Source organism: Cololabis saira, chromosome 17, assembly GCF_033807715.1.
Source record: "Cololabis saira isolate AMF1-May2022 chromosome 17, fColSai1.1, whole genome shotgun sequence".
NCBI classification, from domain to species: Eukaryota; Metazoa; Chordata; class Actinopteri; order Beloniformes; family Belonidae; genus Cololabis; species Cololabis saira.
Genome location: NC_084603.1, coordinates 39,470,127 through 39,478,434, shown reverse-complemented (window position 1 = coordinate 39,478,434; position 8,308 = coordinate 39,470,127). Strand labels below are relative to the sequence as shown.

The 8,308-nt window shown below is 41.4% G+C and overlaps 1 protein-coding gene across 7 annotated transcripts in view; it reads left to right on the top strand.

Annotated features, from left to right (window-relative positions):
- The first annotated feature begins 2,031 nt into the window (after positions 1–2,031).
- The window catches only part of LOC133463660 (NACHT, LRR and PYD domains-containing protein 14-like), a 38,067-nt gene continuing 31,790 nt past the window's right edge, over positions 2,032–8,308 (top strand). For 2 of the 7 annotated variants that reach the window (XM_061745332.1, XM_061745330.1), the window contains exon 1: positions 2,032–2,327. The gene's annotated coding sequence lies outside the window, so the exon portion shown is untranslated. The other 5 variants (XM_061745329.1, XM_061745325.1, XM_061745328.1 and 2 more) reach the window with 4 other exon arrangements.

The window sequence follows — 8,308 nt, the reverse complement described above, 5'->3', positions numbered from 1 at the left end:
TTTAGCGTTGTTCTTTCAAACGTGTTTTATTAGAGCACATTAAAATACAGTTGTAAATTTATAGTATACACACATCAGTGCGCATAGAGTACAGGTCATAGGGCACTTTTCTGTTTTCTTAGAACATAACTGAAGAACCTGATATAAAATGTGGAATGCAAAATACAAAGAAAGAAAAGATAAAATAAAAAATAAAATAGAATTACATAAAAAATACATAAACAGGCAAAGAGGCATCTGTCATATGTAGGAGAGATCTCAGGGTATATTCTATGTAACCTCTCCTAAGAATAATGAAGACGGTGTATGATTTTTAAACTGGATTAGGCAGTGCCTAGCGTTGTTAGAGCACTTATGGACGTGTTCTAAACTCTTTACCCATAGAGCATCCGGGATCTCAGTGCCATTTCCTCCTCCCATTTTGTCCTTATTAAAGTGGAATTCACTGGATTGGTAGCTTGCAAGGTTTCATATATATAAGATATCGATTTTTCTAAGCGAGACATAGGCAGATTCGTTCTTACACAGTTTCTTATTTGCAAATACCGTATTTTCACGACCATACGGCGCACTGTACGAACAGGCGCCGTCTACACACACAAATGGCCCGCCGCCTTACAACAACACAAACACAAGCATACAAGTGTGCATATTTAAAAATAGACCTGGAGCAAAACTGAGTTTGATTGTGCTTTATTTAAGTCTTTATTACAAAGTACTAACATTTTTGAAATCACCAATGAATAATCAAAAATTAAAACAAGCGTCAATAATCAAACCCATCGAAGTTCTCATCCCCCGCTTCTGAATTAAACAGCTGCGCTAAATCAAATATGCAACAGTTGTCAGGACTCAGCGTGTCGGGCTTCATCCGGAGCCTGATCATGCTGAGAATGGGAGAACTGCTCATCGCTGCGACGGGCACGAGCCGGGCGTGCAGCTCTCTGGCCGTGCTGAGCAGCCGACCTCCCCGCAGGCTGCCGCTCGGGCGGCGGTTCCTCCGGAACGCACGGTGTTTCTCAAAGCGCTCCCGCGAGGGAGCCACGGTGAGACCCCCGACAACAGAAATACGGTGCACTGCGCTATTGGGCGCGCCGCACATTTTGAAAAAAAAAATAAGACGTTTATATGCGCCTAATGGTCGTGAAAATACGTTACCTGAAGAAACTACTTCCAGGTAGATGGTATTTATTCTGTAACTGTGCAAAAGAAGCAAATATGCCTTTAATGTATAAGTCTCCTATTGTATGGATGCCTGCCTTTTTCCAGAGACTAAAAGTATTGACTGGTGGAAAGGTAGGGTTCCCAGTGACTGGTAGAGCATAAAATATTTAACTTAAAGTGTAACTGGATTTGTTTCCAAATGCGCACTGTACTGTGGATCATCACATTGGAATTCTATGTGTTTTGTATTCCCACAGGAAAGGGAGTACAATCAAGTCTATTTTTTTAAAGAAGAACTGGGTCAGAAACACTGGAATATTCTGAAATAAATATAATAACTGGGGTAAAAAACTAATTTTAATAGCATTGACTGCCCATCAATGATATCGGCAAGGTCTTTCACGAGCTCGTCAACTTCTATTGTTGATGAAAACCTTTTTGAATCCAAACTTCTGAACCTAAAAATGAAAACTTTGCAGTTTCTGTAAGTGAAAGTGATGTTTGGGAGTAAAACGAGTGACAGATTCTACACAACGTTATATGACTGAAGCCCCTAAAACAGGTCCAACCACGTCCCGACCTGGACTGAGAGTCGTTTCTCATCGTTCTGCCTGCAGTCCCACGTTATGGTCACAGGACTTTAGCTGTTTTTGAAAAGATTGATTTGAAATTAGTTTCTTTACAAAACAAATACATTTACACAAACAAATGTGTTTTTGGAAAAAAATCTCTGAACACTGACGGCCACCAGGGGGCGACAAACTCTCTCTCTCTCTCTCTCTCTCTCTTCTCAGCAGTCACGTGGTTTCTTGTAACTGCAGGGAGGAAGTGCAGCTCTGATTCTAACTGAAAGTATTCAGAGTTCAGAGTCCATGTTGATGTGGACGGAGCAGCCGAGGTGGTCTGGTGTCAGTTCTCCTCTAAATGAATAATCAAAAATTAAAACAAGTGTCACACCAGGAGGCGACCACGCTCTCTCTCTCTCTCTCTCTCTCTCTCTCTCTCTCTCTCTCTCTCTCTCTCTCTCTCTCTCTCTCTCTCTCTTTCTCTCTCTCTCTCTCTCTCTCTCTCTCTCAGGGAGGAGCAGCAGCTCTGGGATCAACTGATAAAAGTATTTACAGTTCAGAGTCCATGTTGATGTGCACGGAGCAGCAGAGGAACAGGTTAGTGTTTGTTCATTCTTCTTCTGATGTTTAAATGTCATTTCTGTGGTTCTGGTTGAAGTCCAGCTGAGGGGTGACGTGAGATCTGAGGTTTGGGTTCTGAAAAAAGGCGGGTCCTTCCTGTCTCTGAACATTTCCTGCTGTGGTGGCTTCTGTTATATCTACATTTTAACATGTCAGTAAACTGTATTTATATGATGATTCAGTCTCATGAAGTTGATTTAATGTAAGAAGATCTCAGGGAAGGTGTTACTTTGGGTATTTTGTGACTATGGGGTAAATCCACAAAAGGATTGCGTGGCTTTTGCGGCCGCTAAACCGGTGCAAATGAGACAAAAAGAGAGCGTCTAATTCACAAAACACCCGCAAAGGGCGAATTGCTCCACAAACTGCGCTGCCAAGCAAATAGTGGCATTGTGCGCCGGTGCCATTTGCATGCATGCAAATTAGGTAATATTCATACATTCGGCGCAAAATTGCCCCCTTTCTATGCAAATAAGCCTCATTGAAAAAACCGTCTAATTCACAAAGGCCAGCGCTATTTGCCACACGCAAAAATAGTGGAGCAAATACCGTCTTTTCGAAGCGTGTATTAACTGCGCGCAAACTCACTCCTCACTCCCGCTCTGTCTCCGTTTCTCTCTCTCTTCAATATCATTCAAGCCTGTGTGATACTGAATGATATTAAGGGTGAAATCTATAGTCAGACATGACTGTACACAGTCAGATCAAGTGGGGTTGTGGACTTATCTCGGATTTAAAAATAAAAATAACAGGAGCTCAGGATTCATCTATACAGTAGGGGCTGCTTTATTACAAACAATTCCACCATATAAACATAATCTAGAATGTGTGTGTTTAACAGCTTAATAATGTCATCACATATCACAACATATATCAGACTTATAATAAAAAGCGCTGATCGTGTCCCTGTGAAGCTCAGCGTCAGTCAGGACTCTCAGCTGCTGCTGGAGATGCAGCAGCTGGACGGGTGGGCTGACACCCGTCCCTTGAAATACGGAATCGTTACGTAATTGGGAATTAGAATTCATATAAAACAGTTTATTCCGTATTTCACAATCGTCCCATGCACGTCTGTCACATACGCACACACTAGTTAAGCCTAATTATGCCTAAATAATGGTCCGCGTTAAATCGACGCAGAGCCAACGCCGTAGGGTTACGCCGTAGGGTACGCGGCGACGCGCGCTGTACGGTGCGCCAGCCGCGTAACCTACGGCGTATGCTCTGCGTCGATTTAACGCGGAACCATAAATCGCTTTATTTTTTATTTCTGCAGTTTTCATTATGGACCAATCTGTGTGCTGAAATATGGAGAACACTGGAAACAGCTCCGCTCACTTAGACAAGGGCAAATTGCACTCAGCTCCAAAACTTTATGGGCGTGTCTGTGCCGGCATAAAATTAGAGCAAAATCTTTTGTGAATAGGACCTTAAGGCGGGGCAAATTGCGGGCGCAAATGCGGCGCAATTCACAGCGCTATTTGCGGGCGCAATCTATTCTTTGTGGATTTACCCCTATGTGTTTCTGCTGCGTGACGTCATCTCCACAGACAGATGTGTCATGTTATCAGAGCTTCTCAGCGCTGAAAATAACTGTTGATTATATTTGTGCCCAAAACGTTGCTGCATTATTTTGAACATGCAGATAAATGTAATGTGACGCTTTCAGCACAGTTATACTGAAAAGCTGAATATTGTTTCTGTTGAAAGGATTCGTTTTCTGGAGACCTGGGGCCTCATGTACAAAACGTGCATACGCCACTTTCTACGCTCACGGTCGGATATACAGGATTGTCTCAGAAAATTTGAATATTATGATAAAGTTCTTTATTTTCTGTAATGCAATTAAAAAAACAAAAATGTCATACATTCTGGATTCATTATAAATCAACTGAAATATTGCAAGCCTGTTATTATTTTAATATTGCTGATTATGTCTTACAGTTTAAGATTAAGATTCCTAGAATATTCAAATTTTTTGAGATGGGATATTTGAGTTTTCTTAAGCTGAGTTTTCTTAAGCTGTAAACCATTCCTAGGGCCTTCGCACTGTAAGTGCTAGGGCCCTAATGAACTGCGCACATGCTGTGTGTTGCAGTAAGTGGGCTTTATTTGAACTTTTTTTAACAGTTCAATCAGGCCCCTGAATTTTGTGAATGGCAACTCCTCCTTGGCGATATGTACGGAAGCGTATTCCATTCACTTGAGAAAAAAAAAAATCTGCTCTGTTTTTCTGAATTAACGAGATAATTATCTCAGAATTCAGAGAAAAGTTTTAATGAAAAAAAAAATCTGTTCTGTTTTTTTTAATTTAACCAGATACCTCACAACATGCAAGAAGCTGTCATTCACTTGAGAGCTCGATTTCATGGAAGCAAACATTTTCCGCCTGTGAAGTTTTTTTTGCTTTTGGTTTGAAACATTGAGAGATACTCTTGTCTTTAAGTTATATAGATGGTATTGTTATTAGGTTGTCGTCTTTGCACAGGCACCTCAGGACTTTGCGGTTGTTCAGATGGAAAGCGATTTTTTTTCTTTCATTAAAACCACAGCTTCTATTCTACAGCCTTATCACAGCATATCATTCCGCGTCAGGGAAGCAACTATGTATCCATGACAACAACCAACTGTTACATATTTTTGGACGATTACAGCAGGTAGCAAAAGTAGCTGGTGTTAAAGTTTATTTTTTATTTTCGTTAACAATTAATCTGGCATGTTCACGGTAAACCTTGATCTCCGGGGAGGAGCTAACGATGGATGAATGGCGAGAGCCTGTCTCCGAAGAAAAAGACGACATGCGGAGCTGACATCTGGAGAGATGGGACTACTTTTTTCCACAGTGGGGCTATTTTTACTGGATAATATGTATTTCTGATTAATAAAAAAACACAGAAAATAGATTGTGTATTATATTATATATATATATATATATATATAATATATATATATATATATATATATATATATATATATATATATATATATATATATATATATATTATATTCCTCTTTCATACTTACACATTATTGGTAACCGTTTTATAAAAGCAATACATCACTTCGCATTGGGCCGGAGAACGCCCCTCAGCTGTGTGAGCGTAGCCACGGCCTGTCGGGATGTATTGCTTAATATTAATATTTAATGTACTCTGTTACTCTGTTAAAAACGTCCTGTGTTTATCTTCATATTTTTGTTTGGCCGTGCATTTTTCCCTGCCATTTTGAGAGTGCACCACAAACGCAAAATTCTACACGAGCGCGCGCTCGTATAGCTCAACGGGTTGAGCAGGCGACTTATGTAAACCTTCCCCTAAACAGCGATTCCAGTCGCGCATATTTTTCCTCCACTTACGACGTGTTTGTCTTTCACTGCACCTATCAAATAAAGTCGCAAGAGCCAGATGACACCGGCAAAGAGCCGCATGCGGCGCAACATAAGTACACAAGAGTGGAGCTGCAACAATCTCACAATCAACCACATGATCTGAACAAACAACTAAAGGAGCTCAACGATGGAACCTGCAAATCCTGATAGAGGAACCTGCTGATGATCAGATCACACCGACCTGCTGGTCCAGGACTAAGACTGGACCATCAGCTGGTTTAGTCTGGATCTGCTGGTTCCAGGACTAAGACTGGACCATCAGCTGGTTTAGTCTGGATCTGCTGGTCCAGGACTAAGACTGGACCATCAGCTGGTTTAGTCTGGATCTGCTGGTCCAGGACTAAGACTGGACCATCAGCTGGTTCAGGTACCAAGAGGATCTTCTGGATCTCTGCCCTGAACTGGACCAGCTGCTCCGGTTCAGACCAACATGATGATTCAGCTGGAGCTGCTGACGGATCGGACATCTCTGTCACCATGACGACCGTATGGGATGACTACTGGAGATAAAAGCCAGATCCTAAACATCGCATAACTGTGTCTGGACAGAAAAATATTCAAATACATTTTGCAGCAAAAAACCGGTTCTGTAAAGTTGTCTTTTAAAATAAAACTAAGATGTCACGGAAAGGTTGGTTGGTACAAACTGATGTGATTCAGCAATGATGAATAAAGTTGTTATTGAATGTTTAGGCAACATTCAGAGTCTGATATGGAATCAGCTGCAGGAGCTGCAGGACTATAGAAAGTGTTTCTCCGGTGATGGACCGGGATCTAGACCGGTCTCTCCTCCTGCGGATGCAACACTGAGTTACAGCAACTTTGTTCTTTATTTCTCACGTTTGCACCTCAATAATCCCATCGGCACAAGTTGTCTTTATTTCTGAAGCAGAGGAATCAGATCGTAATGCTTCATGTTTTAAATATAAATGTATATTGTTCATATTGTTATACTTATGAGAGAGGTGATCGCGGACATCCACAATGTGTAAAACTCAATAAACGTGTACATTGGTCTTAATCCGTCAGTATATAATACGTGTGACAATAAAGCGGAACGAGGAGCCGTTTTTCATCCACCAACTCAAGCTCTCTCTCTCTCTCTCTCTCTCTCTCTCTCTCTCTCTCTCTCTCTCTCTCTCTCTCTTTCTGTCTCTCTCTCTCTTCTCAGCAGTCAGGTCATTTCTTGTTTATTGTAACTGCAGGGAGGAGCAGCAGCTCTCTGGGATCAACTGATGAAAGTATTCAGAGTTCAGAGTCCATGTTGATGTGGACGGTGCAGCAGAGGAACAGGTTAGTGTTTGTTCATTCTTCTTCTGCTGTTTAAATGTTATTTCTGGGGTCTGGTTGAAGTCCAGCTGAGGGGTGACGTGAGATCTGAGGTTTAGGTTCAGATGGAAACACATAACAGAAGTATAGAAGGTCCTCATTAGTACAGCCGGAAAGGCGGGTGTGTACTGAACTTGAACCTGTCTCTGAACATTTCCTGCTGTGGTGGTTTCTGTTATATCTACATTTTAACAGGTCAGTAAACTGTATTTATACGATGATTCAGTCTCATGAAGTACAAAGTACAAAGAGTGCGTGGATTTCAACGCAAGAATTCCACGCACGGATTCAGTTGAAATCCATGCACTCTTTGTACTTTGTACTTCATGAGACTGAGAGCTGGACTCCAACCAGAACCCCAGAAATTACCTTTAAACAGCAGAAGAAGCAGAAGAAGAATGAACAAACACTAACCTGGTTTCCTCTGCTGCTCCGTCCACATCAACATGGAGTCTGAACTCTGAATACATTTATCAGCTGCTCCCAGAGCTGTTGCTCCTCCCTGCGGTTACAAGAAATCACGTGACTGCTGAGAAGAGAGAGAGAGAGAGAGAGAGAGAGAGAGAGTGAGAGAAAGAGAGAGAGAGTTTGTCGCCCCCTGGTGGCCGTCAGTGTTCAGAGTTTTTTTCCCCCAAAACACATCTGTTTGTGTAAATGTATTTGTTTTGTAAAGAAACTCATTTCAAATCAATCTTTCAAAAACAGCTAAAGTGACCATAACGTGGGACTGCAGGCAGAACGATGAGAAACGACTCTCAGTCCAGGTCGGGACGTCGTTGGACCTGTTTTAGGGGCTTCAGTTGTGTACAACGTTGTGTAGAATCTGTCACTTGTTTTACTCCCAAACATCACTTTCACTTACAGAAACTGCAAAGTTGTGTAGAATCTGTCACTTGTTTTACTCCCAAACATCTACTTTCATTTACAGAAACTGCAAAGTTTTCATTTTTAGGTTCAGAAGTTTGGATTCAAAAAGGTTTTCATCAACAATAGAAGTTGACGAGGTCGTGAAAGACCTTGCCGATATCATTGATGATGGGCAGAGTCAATGCTATTAAAATGATTTTTTTGCCCGAGTTATTATATTTATTTCTGAATATCCAGTGTTTCTGACCAAACCAAGTGTAACTTATCTGGTGATGTGCGGACTGTCGTGAATTTATTGCTGACGTCACGTTTCCTCATATTATGCACTTCACTGTATCACCAACCTCAGAAAAATGCGTACACCAGACTTGAT